Source organism: Lontra canadensis, unplaced genomic scaffold (assembly GCF_010015895.1).
Source record: "Lontra canadensis isolate GAN:19392208 unplaced genomic scaffold, GSC_riverotter_1.0 scaffold35, whole genome shotgun sequence".
Classification (NCBI taxonomy): Eukaryota; Metazoa; Chordata; class Mammalia; order Carnivora; family Mustelidae; genus Lontra; species Lontra canadensis.
Genome location: NW_022631029.1, coordinates 9,720,959 through 9,737,861, shown reverse-complemented (window position 1 = coordinate 9,737,861; position 16,903 = coordinate 9,720,959). Strand labels below are relative to the sequence as shown.

General features: G+C 43.8%; 1 protein-coding gene across 6 annotated transcripts in view; it reads right to left on the bottom strand.

Moving 5' to 3' along the window:
* Positions 1-16,903, bottom strand: part of RAD54L2 (RAD54 like 2) — a 110,982-nt gene that overhangs the window by 92,436 nt on the left and 1,643 nt on the right. For 2 of the 6 annotated variants that reach the window (XM_032868176.1, XM_032868183.1), the window contains exons 1-2: positions 15,852-16,047; positions 13,246-13,390 (exon numbers count right to left, since the gene is read on the bottom strand). The exons of 1 other annotated variant lie outside the window; for it this stretch is intronic. The gene's annotated coding sequence lies outside the window, so the exon portion shown is untranslated. Of the gene's footprint in view, positions 1-13,245; positions 13,391-15,851; positions 16,048-16,903 lie in introns of those variants that run through there. 3 more of the 6 variants (XM_032868178.1, XM_032868177.1, XM_032868179.1) reach the window with 3 other exon arrangements.

Below are 16,903 nucleotides of genomic sequence, written 5' to 3'. Positions count from 1 at the left end.
TCTCTGCCAACTTGTGATCTCTATCAAATAAAAAAATAAATAAAATCTTTTTTAAAAAATGGTGAAATTTATGATAGGTGAATTAAAAACTAAGTGGGGGGGGGTGCACCTGGATGGATCAGTCAGTTAAGCATCTGCCCCTTGGTTTCTTTCAGCTCAGGTCATGACCTCAGGGTCATGAGATCGAGCACCTCATCAGGCTTTGCACTGGGTATGGAGCCTGCTTAAGATTCTCTCTCTTCCTCTTTCCCTGTGCTCTTTTCCCCGACACTGTGTGCACATATTCTATCCCTTTCTCAAAAAAAAAAAAAAAAGGGAAGAAGGAAGGAAGGAAGGACGGACTGACAAACTAAGCCCCTATAGGACAGAGAAGGAAATAATTTTACCTGGAAAGACTGGCAAGGCTTTCCAGAGCAGGCAACAGATCTGAATGTTAAAGGGCAGAGTCTGGGCAGCCCAGGCAGTTAAGTGCCTGCCTTTGGCTTGGGTGGTGATCCCAGGGCCCTGGGATCAACTCCCTCGTCAGGCTCCTTGCTCAGTGGGGAGTCTGCTTCTCCCTCTGCCTGCCACTCCCCCTGCTTGTGCACAGGTTGGGAGTAAAGAAGGAGACTGTATGAGATGAGAAGTAGACAGGCCAGATCCTGACCCAACAGTGTCCTGAAGACCTTGCTAAGGAGTCTGAACTTTGTCCTATACAAGGATTGGCAAATATGTGGCACTTGGCAACACTTTTCTCTCTATTTCTGGCAGACATAACCATTATACTGTTGAGTGCTTCTCTGCTAAGCTCAGAAGTGGACTCAATAGCTAACTCCATGCAGTCCTCCCCATAGTCTATATGCTCCTAAAGAGAGCCACTGAAGGATAAGTGGCATCAATAAATTCCCAAAAAGAGCACTGTGGGGGAGCCTGGACAGACGGTTCAATCAGTTAGGTATCCAACTCTTGATTTCATATCAGGTCATGATGTCAGGGTTGTGAGATCAAGCCCCAAGTCAGGCTCCACGTAGAGCCTACTTAAGATTCATTCTCTCTCTATGCCATTATCTCCCCACCCCATGCTTGCACACACCTGCTCTGTCTCCCTAAAAAAATAAATAAGTAAAAATAAAAATAAAAAGAACACTCTGGTGGCTGCGTGGAGGCAAGGAGATTAGGCAGGAAGCTGCTATAACACTGGGCAAAAGGTGGGGAGACTCTGAACCACAGCAGGAACAATGAGAAAGGAGAGAAATAGAAACATTAGAGACTGAGGAGACAAAACCAGTAAGGCTTCAGTAGCCAACAGGAGCCCCAAAAGGACAGCCTTGGTCAGCCTATCTCCCCAGCAGCCAACACAGTCCTTGGTACATAGGAAGGGCTCCATAAATAGTAACGAAATTATTAAATGTTTTATTGACATTCTCTCATTATATCGTAACAATAATACCATGAGGAAAGTAATGTTATCCCCATTCCACAAAGAGGAAATCTAAGGTTTAGAGACATTTAGTGACCTGTCCCAATTATACCCAGCTAGAAGAGTAGTAGAACTTGATTTCAACTTAGACTTCTAACTCCAAGCTCTTATCTGTGGCCTAGGTTTCCAGCTTGAACAATGGTGTAGGTAAGTGTTGTTAAATAGTAAAATGCCAGAAATAGCTGGAAAATGAATTGGGATTAGAGATACAGACTTAGGTGTTCCTGCCAAACTTAGGTAGCTGAAGTCCCAAATATGCAGGAGCCTCAGGGAGTATGTGTAGAGGGGGAAGGGTAGCCAAGAACAAGCCAAACCACAAGGGAGTAAAGAATAGTGGACTGCAGAGAACATCAGAGAGGCAGAGAAGAACAAGTCAGGGGAGTATGTTATTCAGGAAAGACATTAGCATAATCAAGAGTCAAATGCTACAGAAATTTCACTTATGGAGGGGTCACTGGAACCAAAAAGACATTTAGGGAAGGAATTCTAAAAGGAGTTAAAGGCTGCCTGGTGTTTCCATTTTAAACCTGGTGTTTCTCAGGGCATCAGAATCTGAAGAGCTTATTAAAAATACCTAGTTCTCCAGTTCCCACCAATAGTGATCTTATCTAAGTGACTCAGTCTGGTTAAGCCTCCATTTTGTCATCTCTAAACTGCAAGTAATAGCACTGATCTCATAGTTTTACTCTGAAGACTTTACTTGCTTTGAAGAAGTCCCACAGCTGATTATGACACTACTTGAAACTGGCTTTTAGAAATCCCAGCTTCAGGAACCACAGAAGGATTCTTAAGTGAAGATAGATAGGCAAAAGGCAGTCCTTCCAGAACTGCAAAGATGAGAGAATGGAGGAAGGAAAAGCAGCTGTCACAATCCAGGACTAGACCTGAAGGGCTTGGGTTAAGGGAAAAGCAAAGAAACCAGAAAGAATGGAGCAGAGGTAAGGCATTACCAAGGAAAACTCAACAGAATTTTCTGCACAGGAAGGAAAGGGAGGAATTAAACTGGACTCTGAGGATTAAAGTCTGGATGACTGCAAGAGCAATGGCATCCCTTTAGCAAAATCAGGAAAAACAGGAGAACTGGTTTAGGAAGGAAAAAAATAAAGGAATTCATGCAAGGTATTTGATAAGGGAAGTGAAAAATAAACATCAAAGAACTAACTGGCAATAAATGTGTTTTGGAGAGGAAAGCAGTAAATCAATTAAGAATATGGGCTCTTGAAAAAATAAATAAAATACAAAAAAAGAATATAGGCTCTGAGATATGAGATGGCCTAGGTCACAGCCCCAGCATTGCCACTTTGTATCTAAATGACATTGAAGAAGTTACTTAATTTCTCTAAACCTAGGTTTCATTTATAAAATGAGAATAAAAAAGTGTATATTTCATATAAGATTTCTTAAATTAAGTGAAAAAAATAATTAGTGCATTCCTTCATACCTAGTAAGTTAACTTTCAATAATTGTTGATTACCTTTAGCTACTCCATAATGACAACAATGTTACTGGAGATGTTTTGAAGAAACAAAGTCACATTATCCAAGAGAAAAATCTCTCAACTCTGAGAGAGGACAGGAAAGCGGAGGATTCTTCGAATTGGAATCAAGGAATTAGTACCTAAATTAGTACCATTGGTGCCATTTCACAGGCTGGGCCTTCTTCACTAATTACCACATCCTTTGAACAACCAGGTTTAAAAACATTTCTGGGGGCACCTGGGTGGCTCAGTGGGTTAAGCCTCTGCCTTCGGCTCAGGTCATGATCTCAGGGTCCTGGGATCAAGCCCCGCATCAGGCTCTCTGCTCAGCAGGGAGTCTGCTTCCCTCTCTCTCTCTGCCTACTTGTGATCGCTCTGTCAAATAAATAAATAAAATCTTAAAAAAAAAAAAATTCTGTAAATGTTCTTACCTTGAAGCAAAGTCCACTTTAATTCACTTATCCAATCAGTATTTATTGCAAAACTATCAGCACAACGAATTGTGCTAGATAGCACATGATGCAAAATTACACACAATGTAAATGTGGTACCTGTACTAAAGGGGATTACAAACTAGAAGGTAAAAAATAATAATAAAATAAAACTTATGCAAATATATGAAACCAGGCATATGGTGAAATGTCACTGATATATTGCCAGTCATGAGAGTCAGAAGAGGGAGGACTCACTTCCAATGGGGATGAATCTGTCACCTGAACTAAGCTCACAAAGATGGTCATAATTTCAATGGCCATAACACAGGTTCAGGGGAAACATGAATATAACCAAAGGACACAATGTGAATACAGATGTAAAGCTGAAAGCAGCCACCGGTGTGTTCCAGGAAAAGCCAGGAATCAAAATCACCTGAAGATCTAGCCATGAGGTAACCAGTCCTATGTTAAGGACAAATGAGAGGGAAAAGCCACAGGGTAAAGCCTGGATTTCCCTGGAGTGAGCAGGTGGGGGAAGCCAGAAACTTGTTTGGGGAGCAGAATGGTGGCTATGGTTCCACCTATGCTGAGGACATTTCTAAAACCACCTTTTCCTAGCTGATAGACCTTTAAAGCTGGCTAGAATTTCGGACTCTTAATTCAGCCCTTCCATCCTTTTGACCAAGACCGAGAGAGGTGACTCTGACTGCCCAAGCCATGAAGTTAGTGGCTGAGATGGAGTTGCAGCCCTGGTTTGCAGACTCATTTCAGTGTACTTTATACTCATCCCCTTGGTCAGACAGAGATGTCCAAAAGTCAGGAGGAAATGTGGGTTTGCTGCTTTGTAAAGAAACCAGTTATAGAACTGAGTCACCTGGACACCCTAAAGTGGTGGAAGTGAAAGAGCTAGGTCTCTGAGGGCCAGGTAAAGAGGAAAACAACAAACCTGGGTTACATCCATATCCAGAGGGACAAAAGGAAGGGTTTTTACAAAAGCACATCTGAGAACCAGGCAGAGCATCAAGACAATGTAGAATCCTAGAAGCCAAGGTCAGTGTTTCCTCTTCAGCTAAAACATACATGCTCAAAAAATAATCTGCTGAATCAATGAATGGATAAATAAAAACAGAGTGAGACAAAAAACGTTTGTGCCCCACACAGGTAAAGCACTGTGCTAAGCACTTTATGTGGGAGTATGAGATAATCTCAATCTCACAACAATCCTATGAGATGGAATTATCATAATTATCCTCACTACCATTCAAGAGGAGAAAACAAGCTCACAAACTGCCCAACTTAAACAGCAGGTATCATAGAGCCAGGATTAAAAATCAAATCCTGGGAAGAAAAAAAGGAAGGACTGAGGGGAGGAAGGAAGGAAGGAAGGGAGGAAGGAAGAAAGGAAAAAAAAAATCAAGTCCTGGGGCGCCTGGGTGGCTCAGTGGATTAAAGCCTCTGCCTTCAGCTCAGGTCATGATCCCAGGGTCCTGGGATCGAGCCCAGCATTGGGCTCTCTGTTTAACAGGGAGCCTGCTTCCTCCTCTCTCTCTGCCTGCCTCTCTGCCTACTTGTGATCTCTGTCTGTCAAATAAATAAAAACTTTAAAGTTTTGTGGTTTTTTTGTTTTTTATTTTAAGATTTTATTTGACATTGGTGGCCCAGGTCATGATCTCAGGGTCCTGGGATGGAGCCCCACATCAGGCTCTCTGCTCAGTGGGAAGTCTGCTTCTTCCTCTCACTCTGTCCCTCCCCCCTGCTCCTATGTGCATGCTCTTTCTGGCAAATAAATAAATAAAATCTTTAAAAAAAAAAAAATAGAATGCTCTTATCAGTAAGAGAGATACACTCAGTGACAATGTCTGAGATTTAGCTTTGAAATATGCCAACAACAACCAAAATTTGGGGAGGACAACTGAAGGAAAAAATTGGGGGGAATGCTGATAATTGTCAAAATTGGTGATGGGTACATGGGGTTCATATACTATATTCCTTGTTGTTGTCTATGTTTGAAATTTTCCATAATAAAAAGTCCATTCATGCGTGGCTTCCCTACCCTGGGGAGTGGGGAGTTGGTCAGAACAAGGGAGAACAGACATCAAGAAAAAAAAAACTGTTGTCCTGGCAATAAGGAATTCACCTCAGAAATAGTGTCCAGGAGAAATATAAGACCAGAAGCCAGACCACAAAGCATTAAGAGACATAGATAAAACAGGTGGTAAGGAAATGACAGTAAAGTTGCATTTTTTTTAAAGATTTTATTTATTTATTTGTCAGAGAGAGAGGGAGAGAGAGCAAGCACAGGCAGACAGAATGGCAGGCAGAGGCAGAGGAAGAAGCAGGCTCCCTGCCGAGCAAGGAACCCGATGTGGGACTCGATCCCAGAACACTGGGATCATGACCTGAGCCGAAGGCAGCTGCTCAACCAACTGAGCCACCCAGGAGTCCCTAAAATTGCATTTTAGATAAGAAACAGGGATAGGAAGGAGAAGGATAGGGTGGCATGAGAGACCCAGAGCTAAGTTACTATGGTTCTACCTTACATGTAGATTAAAAACCAAAAGGGGAGAAGAGGTTAGGAAGAGGCTAGAAAGGAGACACTGATTAATCAACTAATTAATTAATCAACTAATTAATCAATTAATACATACAAAACAAACACATGAAAAGATGTTCTTCCTCCTCAGTAAGAAAATGTTATCCAGGATTCAAAAAATGTGTTCAGGGGCGCCTGGGTGGCTCAATGGATTAAGCCTCTGCCTTTGGCTCAGGTCATGATCTCAGGGTCCTGGGATCGAGTCCCGCATCAGGCTCTCTGCTTGGCAGGGAGCCTGCTTCCTCCTCTCTCTCTCTGCCTCCTTATGATCTCTCTCTCTCTGTCAAATAAATAAATAAATAAATAAATAAATCTTTTTTAAAAAAGTGTTTAAAATTAGCTTCAAACTGGTAAAGATTAAAAATATTTGATAACTGGGGCACCTGGGTGGCTCAGTGGGTTAAAGCCTCTGCCTTTGGCTCAGGTCATGGTCCTGGGAGTCCCACATCTGGCTCTCTGCTCAGCAGGGAGCCTGCTTCCCCCTCTCTCTCTCTGCCTGCCTCTCAGCCTACTTGTGATCTCTGTCAAGTAAATAAATAAAATCTTTTAGGGGCAGCTGGGTGGCTCCATGGATTGAGCCTCTGCCTTAGGCTTCGGTCATGGTCTTGGGATCCTGGGATTGAGCCCCACGTCGGGCTCTCTGCTTGGTGGGGAGTCTGCTTCCCCCTCTCCCTCTGCTTGCCTCTCTGTCTACTTGTGATCTCTCTCTCTGTCAAATAAATAAATAAAATCTTTAAAAAAAAATTAAATACAAAAATAAAATCTTTTAAAAAAATTTGATAATGTTCAGTGCTAAAGGAGAACTATAAATACAATATTTTCAGTTATTTGGTATTACATAGAAAAATTTTAAACATGCATATCCTTTGACACAGAAAATCCACTTGCAGGATTTTATCATAAGTATACAAAGTACAGAAAGATGTATACAATGTATACAAAGAAGTATACAAAGATACATACACACAATGATGCTTGTAGCTGCAAAGACAGAAACAAATGTCTATCACCAGGGGACTAGAAAAATTGATACAAATATACAATATAATACTATGTAACTATTATAATATATGATAGATCTGTGTATTAAACATGAAAAAATGCCCAAGATAAAAGCATTAAATGAAAAAGTTACAGAAGAGTAGATATATTGTAATCCCACTTATGCAAAAAGGAATTACTTTGGGGAGCCTGGGTGGCTCAGTGGGTTAAAGCCTCTGGCTTCGGTTCAGGTCATGATCCCAGGGTCCTGGGATCAAGCCCCACATCGGGCTCTCTGCTCAGCGGGGAGCCTGCACCGCCCTCCCCCCGCACCTGCCTCTCTGCCTACTTATGATCTCTCTGTCAAATAAATAAAATCTTAAAAAAAAAAAAAGGAATTACTTTACCTTTCTCTCACATACACATGCATTCATACACATTAGCAAACCCAGTAGAAAAAAATGTGAATATAGACCAAATTTTTTTTTTTTTTTTTTAAGATTTATTTATTTGAAAGAAAGAGAGTACACTTGCACACCCGCTCAGGGGACAGGCAGAGGGAGAGGAAGAGGGAGTCTCAAACAGACTCTGCCCTACACAGGGGTCTATCTTACCACCCTGAGATCACAACCCCAGCATAAATAGACTGAATTCTCAGTGGTGATTAACAGAGACATGAATTATGGGTTTCTTTCCTATTTAAAAATGTCTGAATTTTACTGTGCTCATATATTACTGGTATTACTGGTATAATCATGGGGAAAAAAGTTAAAAAGTCAAGGACCTTCTATAAGCAAGAGATTCTGAACTATGAAACTGTCATGAGAGAGGGGTGCCTGGGTGGCACAGTCAGTTACACCTCTGATTGCCGGTTTCATTCAGCTCAGGTCATGATCTCGGGGTTATGGGATCAAGCCCTGTGTCAGGCTCCACACTCAACACAGAGTCTGCCTGGGATTCTATCTCCCTCTCCCTCTGCCCTTCCTGCTCATGCTCTCTCTCTCTAAAATAAATAAACAAATCTTTAAAAATAGAGACAGAAAAAGAAAAAAGGAAATGTCATGACAGAAAGGTAAGGGGAAAAAAACAGGGAGCAGGAGCCTTAAAGTGAAGTCATGGTCAAGAATGAGGGAGATAGGGCGCCTGGGTGGCTCAGCGGGTTAAGCCGCTGCCTTCGGCTCAGGTCATGATCTCAGGGTCCTGGGATCGAGTCCCGCATCGGGCTCTCTGCTCAGCAGGGAGCCTGCTTCCCTTCCTCTCTCTCTGCCTGCCTCTCTGCCTACTTGTGATCTCTGTCTGTCAAATAAATAAATAAAAAATCTTAAAAAAAAAAAAAAAGAATGAGGGAGATAGGGGCGCCTGGGTGGCTCAGGGGGTTAAGCCGCTGCCTTTGGCTCAGGTCATGATCACGGGGTCCTGGGATCGAGTCCCGCATCGGGCTCTCTGCTCAGCAGGGAGCCTGCTTCCCTCTCTCTCTCTCTCTCTGCCTGCCTCTCTATCTACTTGTGATCTCTGTCAAATAAATAAATAAAATCTTTAAAAAAAAAAAAAAAAGAATTAGGGAGATAGGGGCACCTGGGTGGCTCAGTGGGTTAAGCCTCTGCCTTCAGCTCAGGTCGTGGTATCAGGGTCCTGGGATCAAGCCCCGCACTGGGCTCTCTACTCAGCGGAGAGCCTGGCCCCCCCACACCCCGCCTGCTGCTCTGCCTACTTGTGATCTCTCTGTCAAATAAACAAATAAAATCTTTAAAAAAGAAAAAAGAATGAGTGAGATAGGAGCACCTGGGTGGCTCAGTGGGTTGAGCCTCTGCCTTCGGCTCAGGTCATGATCTCAGGGTCCTGGGATCAAGCCCCTCACTGGGCTCTCTGCTCAGCGGGAGCCTGCTTCTCCCTCTCTGCCTACCTCTCTGCCTACTTGTGTTCTCTGTCAAATAAATAAAATCTTTAAAAAAAAGGAATGAGGGAGACAGAAGGTGGGTCTAGGGCCTATGGAAAAAATAAGCCTTGGGGTGCCAGGCCGGCTCAGGTGGTAGAACTGTGACTCTTGATCTCAGGGTTGTGGGTTCAAGCCCCACACTGGGTACAGAGATTACTTAAAAAAAATAAAAAATTTAAAAAGAAGAAATTTTTTTTTTTTAAAAATGAGCCTTGGGAAACATGCAAGCAGTTGCTGAAGGAAATGGGACCCTGAGAAGGCAGCACAGGAGGACCATGAGTAGCAGTCAGAGCTCAACTCAAGTGGGGCAGCGGGAACTGCTGTCAACAAGACATCCAATTTTCCTGATTCCCAGAAACACTGAGCAGCCTAGGGTTAGCAAAAGAACCCAGAGGACAAAGTTTAGGGATGGCAAGAGTACAAGTAAAGGGTTCTCAGACCCAGGAAAGGCAGCACTGAAACTATGGGCCGTGCCAACCTGGCATCCAAGCTCAGTGCAGGTGGGTGAAACAGTGAAAGCTGGTGTGGAGGAGACAGTGGAACTAGAAAGCACAATGAAGGCAAAGAGCCTGAGCTCAAGTTAGAATCACACCTAAAAAAATTCTTCCCAAACTTTTTTATTTTTAATCCAATGTCTATACATTATCACATTAGGAGAAAGATTACTGCTAGTGTCAAGTATTGCAAAAACATCACCTGGTTCTGGGTTTTTGTCTTGAGCTCTAAGTGATCTATTGCAGAGGGGGGCGGGCTCCCTTTAGGTTCCTCCCCCATCCAGCCCTTTAGAGTTTCTGGGCTACTGTTAACAGAGCAGATGCTCTACCCTCTGTGTGGCACTACCTTCTTCGGGTGTACTTTTTACTGGCCAGAAGCCTGGAATTAGGAGTAACCATCCCCCCAAACTGAAGACCTAACAGCATCCTATGAGGACATAAAAGGGGTCCCAAACTTAGGATCAGAAAACCTGGAATCAAGTCCCAACTTATTCTTACTGGCTTTATGCACTTGAAAGCAAGCCACTTGACCTCTTTGTGTTTTCTTCCTCATCTGTAAAATGGAGCTACCTGTGTCACAGGGTTGTTGGGAGGGTAAAGTAAAGGAAATGTACATGAAAGTGTTTTATGAACTATAGTATGATACATGTGCAAGGTATACTTATCAAAAAGCAAACATTTTCATTTGCCTATATACAACTTTCATTAATGGTGTTACAAGACCATAAGTGGGCACTAGTACTGCCAATATATCTATGTTGGCTGAAATGATCCTTGTTTTTACCGCTTCTAACCTGTATTATGATCAAAATCTCAACATTGCTCACAAACTATCTTCAATTTCACAGCTGCTTGCCGTATTTAATGTCTTATACTTTGTCTCAGTTTTCCTTACCTCATATCATGTTTTTGTTTTGTTTTTTAAGATTTTGTTTATTTATTTGACAGACAGAGATCACAAGTAGGCAGAGAGGCAGGCAGAGAGAGAGGAGGAAGCAGGCTCCCTGTTAATCAGAGAGCCCGATGCTGGGCTCGATCCCAGGACCCTGGCATCATGACCTGAACCGAAGGCAGAGGCTTTAACCCACTGAGCCACCCAGGCGCCCCTCTCATATCAGTTTTTATCTTTAATCTAACTAAGGTTATTTTTCATGCTTTTCTTTCCTGCAGTCTGCTAAGTTTGTCAGCTGCATGAAAGAAGAACAGCATTATGTAGGTTTTAGTAAGGTTCCTCACACCTGGTCTTCAGTGGGATTCCTATGTGATCAGATCAATCATGAGAATTAAATCAAAGTAATTTAGATAGTACACTCTCAAGTTATTTTACCATGAAGAACCAAAAGGGTGACTTAAGGAATCAGCACGATTCCTAAATTACTGGTTTAGTAACTCTGAACACATAGCCTCCTAACAAAGAATTAATTCATCAGTTTCAGTGTTAGTACAGTATTAGGCTGAGCAAAGAACTAGTACAGATAATTTCATAGTCACTAAGTTCAAATTCCTGAATAAAGTTTGGGCAAATAATCTTGGATCCTGAAAATGGTGATATTAAGCTCAACTCCCAAAAGTCCATCAGCCAGTAAGGCACACACCTGGTGTTAAATCCATTACCCACTCCCACTAGTTGTCTGGAGACCTTGTGACCCAATCTGACTAGCCATTCTTCTTCACACATGAGGACAAAGTGCTCACAGCAGTAAATGGCCAAAGGAAGAGCTAGATAATACCAATGAAAAATTTTTATTTCTTCCAAAGCAAACTTTTGCAAGACCTACAGAAAGCAAGTAATAGCCCCCCAGCCTGAAACCATGAACGTATGGAATTAAGCAACACATTTTCAAACAAAATGCTGCTTTTAGCAACCTGTAAATACAAAGGCAGAAACACTGTTTCAGCCAGGACCAGATGCAGCCATAAAATCAGAACTCTCATCACCACCAACTCCACAGGGAATGATTTCCTGTCATTTCATATCAGAGGTCATTCATTTGTTCATTCAACAAACATTCACTGAGTAGCTACTCTGTGCTAGAGATGGTTAGGTATTAGAATATAAGGATAAACAAGACAAGAGTCTGCTCTCAAGTAGGTCACAACCTAGCATGGAAAACACACAAATATACCAAAAGTTAGGAGAACAGTGTAATTATGAAAGATGCTTGGACAAATCTCAATGGCCACACAAAAGACAGGCATTCAGCTTAATCTAGAAAGAATCGAAGAGTCTCTTAAGAGACGGTAGTGCCTTGATTTCTGGTAAATGCAAGCCTAGGAGTCAGAAAAATGACTAGAATGGAGAGGAAAATTAGCAGGAGGTATAGCCTGAGCATGCTGGGGACCCTCAAGGAGTTCACTATACCTAGAGCGTCAAGTGCCAAAGGAATTGTTGCAGAGGGACTAGAAAGGCAGATACAGAAGCGGCTGGGTCATAAAGGTCCTTGTGAGTTGTTGAAATAGAGATATACCAGAATCTAGATGTTCACTGTATTTTAAGGTCAAAAGAATATTATTTACTTTTAACTGGAGTTAGAGACCTGCTGGAATGGAGAGGAGATCTGACTAGAGCTGGAAGAGATTTAGGGCCAGTTATTTCTAATCACTTCTATCTGGCTCATACTTATTTTTCTCTTGACTTTTTTTCCTCTCATAGGGAAAAAATAAAACTGAACAATTCTGTAACAAAGGCTGTGAACCTTCTGTTCATCAAAAACATTTCTGAACAGAGTGCTATATTCTATCAAAATAGCCCAAATTAGAGAAAGATGACAAATCTCTCCAGCATCTGGAGTCTTCCTAGCAAAAAGACAAAATCAGGTCTCTGATAAGACGAAAGCTAGAGAAACATCCTGACCATGGCCTACAAGAACATCATGCTGCCTGGCATACCCTAGAACTCTGTCAACGGGAATGCTTACAGTTCTCAAAACAAGGACATGCCGAATAGTTACCTCCTGGCTTCTCCAAAGAAACTGCCAGGAAAAAAACCTACCAGTGCCAGAAATGACCTTGGACTTTATAGTGTGGACTCCTGCCCACCAGTACCAGATAAAGACTACCTCGACAATTCTCACCTGTCCAGAGTGCAAACAGGTGGACAGCAGGCTACTTTCTTCACCAAAGAAACTGAGCCCCTCATCTATGCAGAGCACCCAGCTATATTCCTACTACTAATACTACTGCGAGTAGTGCCCCCATTACTACTTCTAACTACACTAACAGCTACTAACATCAATACACTACTACTAAAAGCAAGCACTGACCACCCGCCCCCCACAAAGCACTGTGCCTCTTCTCCAGTCCTCAATACAACCTGCAGAGGTTATATTAACCCCATTTTACAGATGAAAAAAATAAATAAAATAAAAAACAAGGCTCAGAGAGGTTAAGAGCTTGCCCAGGTCAAAAAGCAAGCAAGAGGTAGAAGTGGGATGACTCTAAAGACATGCTCTTCCTATTGTACAAGCACTTCAGAATTTTCCTAAAGAGAGCAAAAACTCTAAGCCTTCTTTCCAAGAGTGTCTGAAGTCTATCCATTTGTCTAACAGGTAGTCAAAAATAGTTCTTTCAACAATCACTTTGTTTTCAAAACAACATATGTAAACTTTTTATTTTCCTTGATCAAGTTCATATTTTAGATAGAAAATGAAAGGTATTTCAAAGAATTTATTATGTGAGTGCCTTGATTTTAAATTTCATTTATTTTTAGCCAAAAACATAAATACCACTAGATAAGAGAGGAAAGGACAGAGTTTCATTCTACTAGATCAGAATGGAGATTAACAATTTTAAAAAATTCAAATACAATTTACATAATATTTTATGCAGTGACTATCAAGAGGCAAGCAATTTCAAATAGACTGAGCCTTACCTCAATCTTATTCCTTCTGTTCTAGGGGACAGCACTCCAAGTGATCAGCAGACACTCCCAGCCTACATACAGTGAACCAGACAAAGGGGGTAAGCAACGCCTTCATGCTCCCAAACCACAGTGGAAAGGAAAGTGTGACGGCTTCCTGGGGAACCCAAGCACATATACAGTATTTATAAATCACTGTTCATCCAGACACACACAGAAACAAAATGTTACCTGTGGTTTGCCTACAGAAATACTTAAAGTTAACAGGTATATTTAAATGAAATGATGCTAAAACAATCCCACACTAATGTGATCACATTATAGCTAAACTTTTTCATGGAAATACATTAAGAGAATCAATTATCACCAGTCAAAATTAATACTCTATAAAAACTTCATTCAACAGCTTTACTGATTAAAAGCTCGATATACCTGAATCACTTCTTTCTTCACAGACCTACAGCCACTTTTGAACTAAGAAATACTATTATCAAAATGTCAAAAATATCACCACTGTGGAAATGCCCAACATAGTATCTGGAATAATTCAACAGATACTAACCAGTTTATGGAAGAATTAAGGATTTAAAATAGAAAAATTTAAAAGAAAGAGAACTGAAGGGAAATACATGATTTTTTTTTTAAAGATTAAGGGGGGGGTGGGAACCAATCCCCATAACTTTGTACAACTACATACAGAATTACCTCACATTTCACCTGAAAATTTATAGTAGACTCCAGTGCCTCTTAACACTCTAAATAAACTCAAAAGGTGCAATGATTCTGATACTTTTTTCTTTCCATCTAGAATTTAATACCTCATCCATACCAACTTTTGTCTGAACGCTACATACAGACCTCTGGTGAACAGCTGCAGGCCTCAGAGTTGGAGTTTGCACACTGCCTTTAAATAATACAGATGAGGGGCACCTGGGTGGCCCAGTGGGTTAAGCCTCTGCTTTCGGCTCAGGTCATGATCTCAGGGTTCTGGGATCGAGCCCCACATCAGGCTCTCTGCTCAGCGGGGAACCTGCTTCCCCCTTTTTCTCTTCCTGCCTCTCTGCCTACTTGTGATCTCTCTCTATCAAATAAATAAATAAAATCTCTAAAAAATAATAATAATACAGATAAGACACAGTGTACAGACCAAACTCACTGAAGGTAGATAACACTTCCAGTAAAGATAATGTCCTGTGAGGGCAGTCACTAAGACTTAAAAGATTCAACATAATGACTTCATGGCAGTAGAAGAAAATGGATGGTTCATGGATTCGGGGATATGAAGAGTATTTAACAACATCAACTGTTAGGGTCTTCACATCCCCCTCTAGAGTTGCACACATTTAACAATAACACACAAATTAGTGAAAACAGGCTCTTAAATTAATTTAGATTTGTAAGAACTGGACTGAAACCCCCTAGAATTTACATATATTACAGTATCTAAGTTTGTCTAGCATTACAAACAATAGCCACAGAGCTGAAAAGAAAGTATGAGTCACAACTCAAAAACAGGAGGAAAAAAAAAAATGAACAGAAGAAAAGCTTTGAATCCAAATACCACAAACAAATTCTTTGCCTAAAATATTGTCAATGACAGTTACCATTCTGACTCGGAGTGAGAAGGAATGATTTCACACTATCTTCTACTCAGGAACGAACTCCTTCAGCCCCACAAAGCCCTTTCCAGCCCCATCCACCTTGGTGCCCAGGCACTAATATAGTCAGTCACATCCACTAGCAAGCACAGGAATTCTAACAGATCTGAGTCACCCACTCCCCCGCAGGAAGAGGTCATTCTCTATCGGGAAGCCCACTCTGCGAAGTTCTCTTGTTCATCTCCTAGGCTGCCACCACCATGGCCCACATAAAGCAGCCTACCAAACTCGGCAGGCTACCAACACTCCTCTACACTCCCCAAATCACAACTCCGGCCTCACCCTAACGCCAAGGTAGCCAACACTACTCACCGTGGCACTCTTGTGACACTCAGTTCCCTGCCCAAGAACCCCCCAACGCCAGGATGCATCTGGGCCCTGGAGAATCCAGCTCTTTGCTCAACTCCTCTGTGCCCAGCTGAGCTTCTGCCTTTCCAGGAACTAATCACCGGTTTCCCCCAAGAAGCCAAACTCTTCGTGCCTCTTCTCCCCAACCAGACCCCAGTCCGCCAAGTTCACAGACCTCGGAAGACTGGGGGTAGGGAGAAGACACATCCCGATGCGCCTGAGGGACCAGGCACACTGAGGCCCCTGGAATTCCAAACGCAAGCCCCCCCACATCCACCCCACTGTGGTCTGCCTCCAGGGCGTCCGCATCAAGCGTCAGGAGCGCACACCAAAGGAGTTAAGACTCCATGCCCCTATGACTCCCTTTCCCGGATACCAAGATACAAAATATAAGCCACCGAGGCCCAGGGTCGAAGCCAAGACCCTCTCCAAGGCTCCGGCCACTGGAAGTCCCCAATGGGGATCCAGCGCCCCAAGGCCCGGACCGCTGGGACAGGCTGGCTGCCCCAGGCCGCTGAGCGCCATGGGCCCGGGCCGCGTCCCCATTCGGCCCCCATTGTTGCGGGTCCCGACGGCCCGAGTCGGGAGCCGGGGGCCGGCACCGGCACTCACCTCCGGCGCCGCGGCTCAGGGCCGCGCGGGGCCGGGCAGGGCCAAGCGGCTGAGCGTCCCGCGGCTCCTGCCTCGGCGGCGTCTGCGGCGGCGGGGGCGGGGGTGGCGGCTGAGGCGGGAAGCGGCCGGCCAGGCCCGGGCGCCGCGGGCTGGCTCCGGGCAAGCGTCGGTCTTCTCCGGCGGCGGCGCTCGCAGGCTCCGCTCGCGGTCCGCGCCAGAATGCGTCCCCCGCCCAGCCCGCGCGCCCGGCCGCCCGGACGGGAACACGCGCCGCCGACAGTAAAGTTCCGCTGAGAGCCACCCGGAGGCCGTCCTTCCCAGTGCCGGGTGGACCGTGATTCGTCCCTGGATAGAGCCATCTATGTATGCTACAGATGACCGTCTCAGAAGTGAAGGCGACACCAAAATCCCAGGCCTGAATCCACCTGGGAACGGTTCCGGGGTGGGTTCGACAGAATGGGTTTGGACCCCGCCAGCCACCAGAGACGCATGCTGGCCACTAAGTGCTTCAACCAAACCTGGGTCCCTCCTCATTCCTCACTTAGGGGAGGCTTGTTAGGATTGAATGAGATGATGCAAGTGCCTGGCACGGAGGTATCGGGCTCAATATTGGGGGCCGATCATCGATGATTGCTGCTATTACTACCGTCTCATACAGAGATGGTGTGTACAGCCCTCAAGGACCCTTGACATTGATGCGCACCACGTAACTCTCGGGCTTCCCCCCTCCACCCCCACCTCCTGTCCCGTTTCCTGTTGACTGAATCTTCAGAATTCCCTGAAAGAAAGGCAGGGACAAGAAAGGGCTTTCTTAATCACTGACACGGGAGGTGGGGGCTTAAGGAGGCAGATTCTTCTCCCCTGAGTTGGGAATTGCTACCACGTGGGCTCTAGTTAATGAGAAGAGTGTTTTGTCAGCTCTCTGTACTACAGACAGGTTTTCCTCCTCCCCCTCCCTTCTCCCTTGCCCCCTCCCCCCCTCCATCTCCTCCTCTTCCTCCTCCTTCTCCTCCTCCTCCTCCTCCTCCTCCTCCTCCTCCTCCTCCTCCTCC